This window comes from Cnephaeus nilssonii, assembly GCF_951640355.1.
Source record: "Cnephaeus nilssonii genome assembly, chromosome: 4".
NCBI classification, from domain to species: domain Eukaryota; kingdom Metazoa; phylum Chordata; class Mammalia; order Chiroptera; family Vespertilionidae; genus Cnephaeus; species Cnephaeus nilssonii.
Window position 1 is genome coordinate 16,159,416 of NC_137075.1, and position 12,995 is coordinate 16,172,410.

A 12,995-nucleotide genomic window follows, 5' to 3' on the forward strand; every position below is an offset into this window, starting at 1 on the left:
GGCCTCCAGTAATAATAATAATAATAAAAACCTCTCAGCAAACAGAAGCCCTGGACTGATGGCTTCACAGGTGAGTTTTACCAAACACTCAAACAAGAATTAAGACCAATCCTCAAACTATTCCAAAAATTCAAGTGAAGGGAAGACTACCAAACTCTCTTTATGAGGCCAGCATTATCCTAATTCCAAAACCAGATAAAGATACTACAAAGAAAGAAATTACTGGGCCAATATCCCTAATGAACATAGATGCTAAAATCCTCAATAAAATATTAGCAAATTGAATCCAGCAATATATTACAAAGATCATACACACCTGGCCAGTGTGGTTCAGTGATTGAGCATTGACCTATGAACCAAGAGATCATGGTTTGATTCTTGGTCAGGTCACATGCCCAGATTGCAGGCTTGATCTCCAGTGGGGAGTGTGCAGGAGGCAGCTGATCAATGATTCTCTCTCATTATTGATGGTTCTCTCTCTCTCCCTCTTCTTTCTTCTCTGAGGTCAATAAAAACAATATTTAAAAAACAAACAAAAAAATACAATATTTTTTAAAAGATCATACACCATGACCAAGTGGGATTTATTCAGGGATGCAAGGATGGCTCACTACTTGCAAATCATTAAATGTGATACTCCACAAAAACAAATAAAGAATAAAAATCATATAATCATATCAATAGATGCAGAAAAATCATTCAACAAAATCCAACATCTGTGTATGATAAAAACTTGCAGCAAAATGGGAATAGAGGGATCATACCTCAACATAATGAACACCGTATATGACAAACCTACAGCCGACATCATACTCAATGGGCAGAAATGAAAAAGGTTTCCCTTAGATGCTGAACAAGACAGGGATGTCCTCTTTCACCACTCCTGTTCAACACAGTGCTGGAAGACTTAGCCACAGCAATCCAACAAGAAGAAGAAATAAAAAGCATTCCAAATTGGAAAGGAGGAAGTAAAACTGTCATTAATTGCAGATGACATGATAATGTACATAGAAAACCCTAAAGACTTCACCAAAAAAACTGCTAGATTTATTAAATAAATTTGGCACAGTAGCAGGATACAAAATTAACATCTGGAAATCTATAGTATTTAAAAGTATATATATTTCTATTGATTTCAGAGAGGAAGGGAGTTGGGTGGGGAGAGAGAGAGAAACATCAATGATGAGAGAGAATCACTGATCAGCTGCCACCTGCATGCCCCACACTGGGGATCAAGCCCACAACCCAGGCATGTGCCCTGACTGGGAATTGAACCATGACCTCCTGGCTCATAGGTCGATGCTCAACCACTGAGCCATACCAGCTGGGCACTATGGCATTTTTATACTCTCAGAAAGAGAAACTTAAAAAACAATCCCAATTATCATTGCAGCAAAAAAATTAAGATACTTAGGAATAAAGTTAACCAAGGAAGTAAAAGACCTGTACCTGGAAAACTATGGGACAATGAAAAAGGAAATAGAAGAAGATACAAACTCACAGACTGGAAGAATTAATATCATTAAAATGTCCACATTCCAAAAGCAGTCTACAGATTCAACACAATCCCTATTAAAATACTAATGGCATGCCCAACTGCCCATCAGTAGATGAGTGAATAAAAAAGCTGTGGTACATTTATACTCTGGAATACTATGTAGCTGTAAAAAAAGGAGCTCTTACCCTTTGAGACAGCATGGATGAAGCTAGGGGTGGTGTGTTCTCTCCTGTTTGCTATCTTGCTGTGTTGGGGTGGGGTTTATGGCAAGTTTATGACTCATCCTCTCTTACCTGTTTCATTGCAGGTACATTGTATCTGTGTGAGGAGTTGAGTTCAGGAACCTCCTCAGTCACCATCTTGTACTGGGACCCTTGCTAGTACTTTTATGTTGTCAAACCCATTTGGAATATATTTTATTACAGGGTTAATGAAGTAGGTATATAACTAATTTTTTTTGAAATGATGCAAGTTGACACACAAATAATCCATTCTTTCTCCTTTGACTTGAAATACTACATATTGAACACACGTGGTGTGTGTGTGTGTGCGTGCATGCGTGTGTGTGTGTGTATGCATGGGCTCATTTCTGGATGTTCTATTCTGTTCCATTCATCTCTCTGTCCCTGGGTTTTTATAACACTATGTTAATTATTATAGTTCTACTAGAGGCCCGATGCATGAAATTCATGCATGGGTAGGGTCCCCTAGGCCTGGCCAGTGATCAGGGCCAATCTGTGGGGTGACCGGTGGGGTGATCGGGGGGCCTGCTGACACCTGCCTTGGCTGGCCTGGGGCCTGCGGGCTGGGGGCAGCTCCTGAGTTGAGTGTCTGCCCCCTGGTGGTCAGTGTGCGTCATAGTGACCGGTCGTTCCACTGGTCGTTCTGCTGGTCGGTTGATTTGCATATTGGGCTTTTATTATATGGGATTATGAGGACAGATGAACTGAGAAGTGTTATTAACCCAAACACTAATTTAGGAATTGTGAGAGTAAGATGGAGCTGTAGATAACAATTTAGTCATGAATGATTTCTCCCAACTCAACTGTGGTTTGTTGTGTTTAGTAGGAGGAATACTGTGTATTTCAAGGTCACGTGCTGATGTTTTGCAGTTCTCATAGAGACCGTCTGTGGAGACCTACAATGAGATTTTACCTTAAAGGTCTTTATAGTAGCAACGGACAATTTTTAGCCTCATGTCTGTTTTATTGCTACACAGCACAACACGGGGTCTGAACTTTTAGTGTTCTCTCACACTGAGAGTACTGAATACTCTTTTTTTGTAGGTTCCATGAATTTTCTGGCTAAACAGGAAGTTTAAAGAATGATGAGGACAGGACCACAATAAAAAACTGTAGAAAAAAATAGCTGCAGTTTTAAGGGTATCACAAAATGCAGAATTTTGATCCTATTCTCAAGTGGCTCAGTGGTGTAGTCCAAGTTTTCCTTTTTTATCCTTAACTATTATGTTAACAACAATTAAAGATAAAAATGAAAATATCGGCGGCACTATGCAATTGCAGCAGTAAATGTTCTTCCTTATTTATGGTGTCATTAAATGCCCTAAGCTAGTTTTATCTGTTTGCTCCGTAAGTGTAATTTAATTATTTCACATTTGTTTAAAGCACTGAGAAAAGAGACAAGTGAGTTCTTATCTTGCTATAATTTCTTAGTTGCAGCAAATTGACATCTTACCAAAAACATGCTTGATCTGTTTATAATTTGCTTTGGCTGTAAACTAATAATAAATGTAGTTTGAAACACTTATCAAGTTTTAGTAAACATGACAATTGTGTTGTGGTCAAGTCCCTGAGACTGTGTAGAGTTGTTTGTTTTTCTCTTCAGTTGCGGTGTTCAAGCACAGGCATCCAAAAATAGCCAACCGAAAGACCTATAATCGAGGCTTTGTTGGAGTTTATAATCAACTCCATGCATCCAAAAAAACTTAACTTAGTTCATAAAGATTGCATTAAGCAAATGAGCTTTAGAAGTCAAATATAAGTAAAAAATATAAAACACATATCAGGTTGGTCAGTCGGTGCAGAATAATCAAAGTGGCAAAACTTCCATAATCAATAAAATAGTGCACTATGCCATTTGTTCTAAAATTATGTGGCAAAGCTCTACAGGAGACTGCTATAGACTGACTATTTATGTCCCCCTGAAATTCATATGTTGAAGCCTAACTCCCAAATGTGATGGGGTTAGGGGGAGGGGGGAGCTTTGGGAGATGATAAGGTCAAGAGGGTGGAGCCATCACAAATGAGATTAGTGCTCTTAGGAAAGAGACTCCAAAGGGCTCCCCTGCTCTTTCCACCGTGGGAGGAAAGAGGCTGTCTATAAACCAGGAACGGACTCACCAAATCTGACAGCCTCTTGATATTGGACTTCTTGGCCTCCAGACCCTGAGAAATAAATGTCTGTTGTTTATAAGCCACACAACCTGTGGTGCTTTGTTCTAGCAGCCCAAACAGAGACAGAGACATTCCAGTAGCCTCAGTCTCTCACGTTCCAATTTCTTCTTCACATGCACCTTAAAATAATCTCCATCCAGCAAATATGAGGTGTGACAGACACGAGGTAGACAGACACAGCAGGGCAAATAAAAGTCCTTGTCCTCACGTGGCTTACTTTCTAGTGAGGAAAGACAAACAATGAAATAAACTAGTAAAGACATAGTATACCAACTAGGAAAAAGAGCTATGGAGAAGAAGAACGCCTGGCTGGCAGCTGGCAGCGAGGTCTGCTCTCTTCAGAGTTGTCAGTGAGACAGCATTCTGTAAAGATCCGGAGGAACTGAGGGGTGAGCCCTGTGGGTGTCCTGGGGAAAGCACTGGGGGCAGAAAGGGCAAGAAGCAAACCCAGTGAACTCCAGGGCACAGGGAGGTGGTGTGGGTGGAGCTCGGGGAAGAAGGCCAGGAGCCGAGGGGAGGCTGAGGGAGGGGATGGGAGGGGCTGCACAATATGGGGCCTCTTAGGCCATGAAAGGATGTGGGCTTTGTTCTGAGTGAGATGGGAAGCCTTTGTGGGGGCTTGACTTTCATCTCTGTCTTTAATAGGCTCCCTCAGCTCCTCTATTGAAAATACCCTAAGGAGACAAGGTGGGGACACAGGTCTGATCTGAAGGCTATTACAATAACCTAGGAAGAAGTTCATGGAAATGGGGTGAGGTGATTAGCTTCTCGATCTATTTTGAAGGCACAGCCAACAGTTTGTGCTCATGGACTGGATGAGGGTTATGAGAGAAAAGGGAATGAAGAGGCCCCGTGGTTTGGGAAACGGGAAGCATGGAGTTCAGCTAACAAAACAACAGCCATGCTCACCTCGCGGCTGGGCTGCGGTTCTGAGTCCCTTGCCTTTTACTTAGGCCACGCCACTCTAATGGTTCTATTTTTTTAAATTGATAAACTAAAAAGAGCAGTTTTAGGTTAACAGAAAAATTGAGCAGAAAGTAGAGATCTCCCATGTACCCTCCCCACCCCACACACAACCTCCCCATTGTCAATAGTTTTCATCAAGGTGGTACGTTTGTTACAACTGATGAACCTATACCGACACATCATAACCACCCACAGCCCATAGTTTACATTAGGGTTCACCCTTGGTGTTACACATTATATGAGTCTTGAAAAATGTATGATGACATGGATCCACCAGTGTATTGTCATACAGAACAGTTTCACTGCCTAAATCCTCTGTGCTCCATTTATTTATCCCTTCCCCCAACTCCTGGAAACCACTGATCTTTTTACTGTCTCCATAGTTTGCCTCTTCCAGAATGTCATATAATTGGAATTGCACAGTATATAGCTTTCTCAGATTGGCTTCTTTAATTTAGTAATGTGCATTTAAGATTTCTCCATGGCTTTTCATGGCTTGACAGCTTGTTTGTTTGTTTTTGTTTGTTAATCCTCACCTGAGGATGTTTTTTTCCATTGAATTTTAGAGAGAGAGGAAGGGAGGGAGAGGAGAAAGAGAAAAAAACACCAATGTGAGAGAGATTGGTTGCCTCCAACACATGCCCCGACCAGGCCGGGGATCGAACCTGCAACTCAGTTAAGTACACTTGACCAGGGATTAAACCTGCAAACCTTATGCCTATGGACCGATGCTCTAACCACTGAGAAATACCAGCCAGGGCAACAGCTCATTCATTTTTAGTGCTGAATAATATGTTATAGCCTGGATGTCTCTCAATATATTTATCAATTCACCTACTAAAAGACATCTTGGCTGCTTCTAAGTTTGGGTTATTATGAATAAAGCCGCTATAAACCTACATGTGCAGGGTTTGGGGTGAACATAACTTTTCGCCTTCTTTAGGTTAATACCAAGGATTATAAGAGTGTGTTTAGTTTTGTAAGAAGCTTCAAACTGTCTCCCAAAGTGGCTGAACCAGTTTGCATTCCTACTAACCATGAATGAGAGTTCATGTTGCTTCACAACCTAGTCAGCATTTAGTGTTGTCAGTGTATTGGATTTTGTCATTCCAGCAGGTATGTAACCGTATCTCATTGCTGTTTTAATTGATTTGTTTTCAATGATTGCCAAGAATTCCTTTTAAAAAAATAAATTGGTCTTTTCTAAGATTTCCTCTTCCTGGAACATTAAGGCCTTTGAACCTTCTTCTTGGGTCTTAGATTAGACAGAACAACAAATAAGACCCTGTGCTGGGCATTATTAGTGAACAAAGTCATCTGAGAGTCAGAACCTGCCTTCATGCAGCGTCAGTACACTTGGCTCTCTCCCTACTCTGCCATTTGTCTCTCTGAATGGCCCTCTGACTTCCCTTCCTCCTGCTAGTTTCTAAAGAATATTCCCTTTGGCGTGACTTGCTATTCCCACTCTATGCTTAGTTTCCTGGAGTGCATGAAGATTCTAACCATCATATTTAGGCTAATAAGTCTCAGAATTACCTAGTCCTAACCTTTTACCTAAATTCTAGCATATATTTCTAAATACCTAGAAAATACATCTTGAATATCTCTTCTTTTGCTGTCTCTCAAATTCATGTGTGTCTCTCTCTGCTTCCCTCTCAGTGTCTCTCATCTTGTCTCTCTCTAGGGTCTGTAGGTACTCATCTTGCATGATGACTCCCTTTTCCTGACATCCCACCTTGAATCCATCAGCTGGTCTTCTGTCAAAGTACCCAACTGATAGGGCAGTTCTCAACTCCTATGCTGCTGACACCCTAATCCAGACCAGCCTCTCTTACCTGGAATCCTGCAATGTCTTCCTAACTGGTCTCTCACCTCCACAGAGAAGCCAGAGTGATCTTTTCCTCCCCAGCCTTATCCTACCTAATAAAAGAGTAATATGCAAATTGACCACACCTTCGTTACGCCCAAGCCACACCCACCAGCCAATCAGGGCAAGTATGCAAATTAACACAACCAAGATGGCAGTTAATTTGTATACACTGAGGGAGGGAGGAGTGAAGACTGAAGACAGCATAAAAGGAAGAGGGAGGGAAAGTGGAAAGCAAGGCGGCTGCTGGAAGGAAAGCGCGGGTGGCGGTGGCAGGCGAGGTGGGCGGGGCGTGCAGCGGTGGCAGCGGCGTGTGCGGCCAAGGAGGTGGCGGGGGCAGCAGCAGTGGCCAAGGGCGAGGCGGGGCGGCACGAGAGGTGGGGTGGCAGCCGCAGCAGGAGAGGTGGGGTGGCAGGAGAGGTGGCGGTGGCGGGAGGGAAGCCCGCCGGAAGTCTTGCAGGAATCTTCCTGCAAAACGGGCCCCTAGTTCAGATATAATTGACATAACATTGTGTAAGTGTAAGGTATAGAACATGTTGATTTAATACATTTACATATTGCAAATAAGTTATTTTTTTGTTTGTTTTGTTTGTTTTGTTAATCCTCACCCAAGGACACTCTTCCATGGATTTTTAGAGAGAGTGGAAGGGAGAGGGAGAGACAGAGAGAAACATCTATGTGAGAGGTTGCCTCCTACGTGCACCCGACCAGGGCCAGGGAACCTGCAACCAAGGTACATGAACTTGACCGGAATCAAACCCGGGACTCTTCAGTCCATGGGCCAACGCTCTATCCACTGAGTCAAACTGGCCAAGGCAAATAAGTGATATTTTAAATCAGATGCTATCGCTTTCTGACTTAACGTTTTCCAATGATGCCCCATCACTATCATAATAAAGTCCAAACTTCTCACCGGGGCCTAAGCCGCTATATCATCTGACCTCTGCTGACCTTTCCCAAACTAATCTCTGACCATGTCTTTCTCATTTCCAACTTTCAAACATGTAAAGCCAGTTCTCTCCTCAAGGCCGTACCACCTGCTGTTCCCTCTGCCTGGAATGCCTTCCCCACATGCTCCCTCACTAGCTCATTGTCAACATCCAGGTCCAGGTTTTGCCTGACCTCCTGAGGTAATGTGGTCACCACCTTCCCTATAACTCACATTCACTTTCTATCCCACTTCCTGTTTTATTGCTTCATAGCATTCATGAATTATTGTCAGAAGTTGTCTTAATTGCCTACATGTTTGCAGTCTGCCTCTCTCCAGTGGAATATAAGCTCCCTGAGGACAGAAACTGCTCTTGTTTCCCATCATGCCTAGAGTTCAGAACAATGTCTGGCACACAGTGGAAGCTCAACAAAATTTGAGGAATAAATGAATATATTTGAAACTCAACCCATCCCCCCAAATAACTCATCCTCCTGTTCCTTCCATCTGAATCTAAATGATTTTCTTTCTCCAGTTTCACATCTCAATCCCCTGAACAAAAATTTAGGAGCATCTTTATTTACTCCCACTTTTTGTGCCCCAGATCCAATCCACCCTTCAAATCAAGTCCCGTTGACCTTTTGTCCCTGTGATTTTTCAGCTGCCTCTTCTCTGCCTTAGTCATGGCCCACATCATTGACATATTTCGCACCTTTGATCTTTCTATGTTTTCCTAACATTCTAGAAAGTGTTGCCAGACTATGTTTCTAAACACTTGTTTTCAAATTTTATGCCCCAAAAGGGTACATTTCTTTTAGGAACTGACAAGTACAGAAATATCGCTATGTACAATTGATGCTAAGTAGAAGCATCAAGAAGTGAATCTGACTAGCTGTTAGAGTTACTAATCAACAGTGAGGTCTTATGTGTGTTGCTGTTGAAACCTGTATCCTTGAATTTCATCCAGAAATCACTAATTTAAATGTAAACTAGTTGAAGATGTGACCTTAGTAATCTGGTGGTATTTAATTCTGAAATATTAATTGCATCAGTCCGTGTTAAGCCTTTAAAGAATTTGAGAGATGAGATCTGTCTCTTTCTAGCATTGTGCAGGGGGCTCACCACGTTGGCTCTAGTGGCCAGTTCAAGTGATTGAGATGCAATCTTCTTCGACCTGGAGAATGATAATACACTAGGTGTTGTTAGCATGGTATAAATATCCTTTGAAAACAGAGTTTTGCCATGGCTGGTGTGCTCAGTGGTTAGAGTGACAGCCTGTGCACCAAAGGGTTGTGGGTTCAATTCCAGGTCAAGGGCAAGTACCTGGGTTGCAGGTTTGATCCCTGGCTCTAGTGCGGGAAGCAACCAATCGCTATGTATTTCTCACATTAATGTTTCTCTTTCTCTTTTTCTCTCACCCTCCAGCCTTCCTTCCACTCTCTCTGAAGAAATCAATGGGGGGAAAAATATCCTCCGGTGAGGATTAACAACAACAACAAAAAAAGGAGCGTTTCTTTTATAGCTTTTCTGACTGAACTTATTTCACTTAACATAATATTCTCAAAGCTAAAAACCATGTGATTTCACTCATATATGAAATATAAAACTGAAACTCATAAACACAGACAACAGAATGGTGGTTACCAGAGAGGGGGATAAAGGAGGCCAAATATATGATGACAGATTATTATTTAACTTTGGGTGGTGGACATACAATGCAATATACAGATTATATATCATAGAATTGTACACTTGAAGCCTATATAATCTTATTAACCAATGTCACCCCAATAAATTTAATTAAGAAAATGGAGAGATTCCTTTTTCCTGATTCTTTGCTCACCGAGTGAACTGCAATTTGGTCTCCTGTCGATCCTTCCTTTTGAGAGAACTTGCTGCCCACACATGTATGGTACCAAATTCTGTTATAGGCAGTTATCCCAAGAAAAATGAAGCTGTTGACATTATCACTTACTAGTATAAATTAGGCTCTTGCAAAGATGGTTTGTGTGAAATGATCTCCCAAATTAGTTCATTCTCGAATCAAGTGACAAATGTGAGATGCTGGATGCTCAGTCTGTATGTGGTGCAGATGGGTCCTGAGAAGGCTCTGATAGGCTGTTCCTTTGATCACCCCCAGTGATTCATACTCCCTGGTGCTCACATCCTGGTGTAGTTGCAGCCCTCATTGCCTCTGAGGTTGACCATGTGTCTAACCTCAGCCAGTGGAACAGCAGCAGACAAAACATGAGTGCAGGCTTGCTTTGCACTTACACTTTGGAACTTGTCCTCATGGAGTACCCCCTTTTAGAATCCAGCTTCTGTGCAGAAGCCCAAGCAGCTATGTGGAGAGGTCGTATAGAAAAGAAAGAGGACCCTGATACAACCCCAGCTGAAATCACCAACTCTCAGTCATGATGAGCAATGCCACTCGGAAGGAATTTCCCTTTATCCCAGTGTCCCAGCCCTGACACAGTTTTTCCTTCTCAAAATACTTTTGGCAATTATACTCTAACTAGAGGCCCAGTGCACAAAATTCTTGCACTCGGGGAGGTGGGGGGAGTGTCCCTCAGCCCAGCCTGCACCCTCTCCAATCTGGGATTCCTTGGGGGATGTCCCTCTCACAATCCGGGACTGCTGGCTCCCAACCACTCGCCGGCCTGCCTGCCTGATTGCCCCTAACTGCTTCTGCCTGCCAGCCTGATCACCCCCTAACCACTTCCCTGCCAGCCTGATTGACGCCTAACTGCTCCCCTGCCAGCCCGATTGCCCCCAACTGCCCTCTCCTGCTGGCCCGGTCACCCGTAATTGTCCTCCACTGCCAGCCCAATTGCCCCTAACTGCCCTCCCCTGCTGGCCTGGTCACCCCTAACTGCCCTCCCTGCAGGCCTAGTCCCCCCCAACTGCCCTCCTTCCCCTGCAGGCCCAGTCACCCCCAACTGCCCTCCCCTGCTGGCCTGGTCACCCCTTACTGCCCTCCCCTGAAGGCCTGGTTGCCCCTAACTGCCCTCCCCTGAAGGCCTGGTTGCCCCTAACTGCCCTCCCCTGAAGGCCTGGTAGCCCCTAACTGCCCTCCCCTGCAGGCCTGGTCCCCCACAACTGCCCTCCCTCCCCTGCAGGCCCAGTCACCCCCAACTGCCCTCCCCTGCAGGCCTGATCACCCCCAACTGCCCTCTCCTGCAATCCTGGTCCCCCCCCAAATGCCCTCCCCTGCCGGCCTGGTCACCCCTAACTGCCCTCCCATGCAGGACTTTTTGTCCCCAACTGCTCTCCCCTGCAGGCCCAGTCACCCCTAACTGCCTTCCCCTGCAAGCCTGGTTGCCCCTAACCGCCCTCCCCTGAAGGCCTGGTCACCCCTAACTGCCCTCCCCTGTAGGCCCGGTCACCCCCAACTGCCCTCCCCTGTTGGCCTGGTCACCCCTAACTGCCCTACCCTACTGGTCCCACTTATCGCCCACAACTGCCCTCCCCTGCTAGCCATCTTGTGGCGGCCATCTTGTGACCACATGGGGGGCAGCCATCTTGCGCAAGGGTGTGATGGTTAATTTGCATATTAGCTCTTTATTATATAGGATTCCAATTGCATATAGTCCTTTGCATACAAATAATAATAGGTCTAATAGCAAACTTACGCAGCATTTGCAATGTACCAAGTACACAGAGAACTGATTTACTGTTGTGTGATTGCCACTCTGTGGTAGTATGTCAAAAGTTTTTATTTTTTCCCCTAGTCACTGACTTAAACTATAATTTTTCAGATCTCCCTTTACCATCTTCTGACAAATTCTTGGCTACAATAATTCATTCGGTAAATGCTTATTCAGTCCCCACTGTGTGTTAAACACTGGTAATACAGTAGTAAACAAAACAAGCAAAAACTCTTGCTCTCATTGAGCCTATATTTTAGTGCAAAATTTAGATGTTAAACAAAATAGATGATTGTATCAGTTAGCTTAGTTGTGTGGTGTAACAACTTAAAAGAGCAATGGCATTAGATGGTCTGTGTAGGTTGGCCGGTGCTGTGCTCCGAGTCTCCTTCAAGGTCAAGGAGAAAGCCTGCCCTAGGATATGCTGGTCTACCAGTAGAGGGAAAAGAGAGATGGCAGAGCCAGGCAATGACTCTTACAGCTGTAGTCAGGATTAGCATGCATCACTACCGCTCAGATGCTATTGGCCAAAGCAAGTCACATGAACAATCTGGATTGAGCAGAGAAGCAAAAAAATTGGGAACATTAATATATTCTACCACAATTAGCAAACTATGTGAATAAGGAAACTAGGAAATAAGATTAGAGAGAAAATGGGGCATGGGCGGGTACAGATCATGTTATGGCAATATCAGCCAGTGTGAAGATTTCATTTTTGATTCTAAACGAATGGGCTGTCACTGAAGGGTTTTGAGCCGGAGACTGACATGACCTGAATTGCACTTTAATAGGTTTCATTCTGTCTGCTGTGTTAAAAATAGGCTGTAGTGGTGCAAGGTTGGGAGGCAGGATATAAGTGGGGAAGCTTTTTGACACAGTCCAGGCTAAAGAGAATGGTGGCTTGTACCAGAAGGGAAGCAGTGTGGTGGCGAGAAGGGGTTGGACTTTGGATGTATGTTGAAGATAAAACTGATGGGCTCCTTTGATGGTTTAATTGCGAAAAGGAGAGATCTAAGGGTGACTTTAGATTCCTTAACTTACAGCTCACAGTTGTTAAATCAATTTAGTCTAAACCTTCAATTTCAAACTCAACGTCAATCTCATCTCCCTCCAGCCCACCCCCTTCACTGAGCCAGGACAAGTTCAAACTAGACTTCTGACTACTTGGATGGGAGTGAGGAGAATGCTTGGAATGATGCTCCAATGTGCTGGGCAAGGAGAGAGGAGAGGGAAAGCTTGTAATGGGGAAATGTCGCAGTCCTCCCGTGACTGGTTATCACTTTTTTTCCTGGCTAACACTAACCTGCCATCAGTCCTCTCCATTTAGTGGGTTCCCAAGTGCTGTTCTCTTAGGAGGTCCGTGGGTGAGTTCTTTCGTGTGCTCAGGGGCTCCCTCTGCACAGTTCTCCGAGGTGGGACATACTAGATACTGGTGGGCAGCCATCCCAGCTAGGCCTGGCGATGACAAGCTCGGCTACATCCCCTGGGGCTCCCAACCAGTAGAAATGCAGGCTGCTCCACCGCCATGTCATCCCTCCTCCCATTTCCTTCCTTCTTGTTCAGAATGGCATAGTGATATGTCCCCATATCTGCTGTCTGAGGAGGCGCTTCATTCTCGCAATTGCTCACTCAGAAAGGGTTCTCTTGATGCCTCTCCCATTCGGGTTCATGGAAG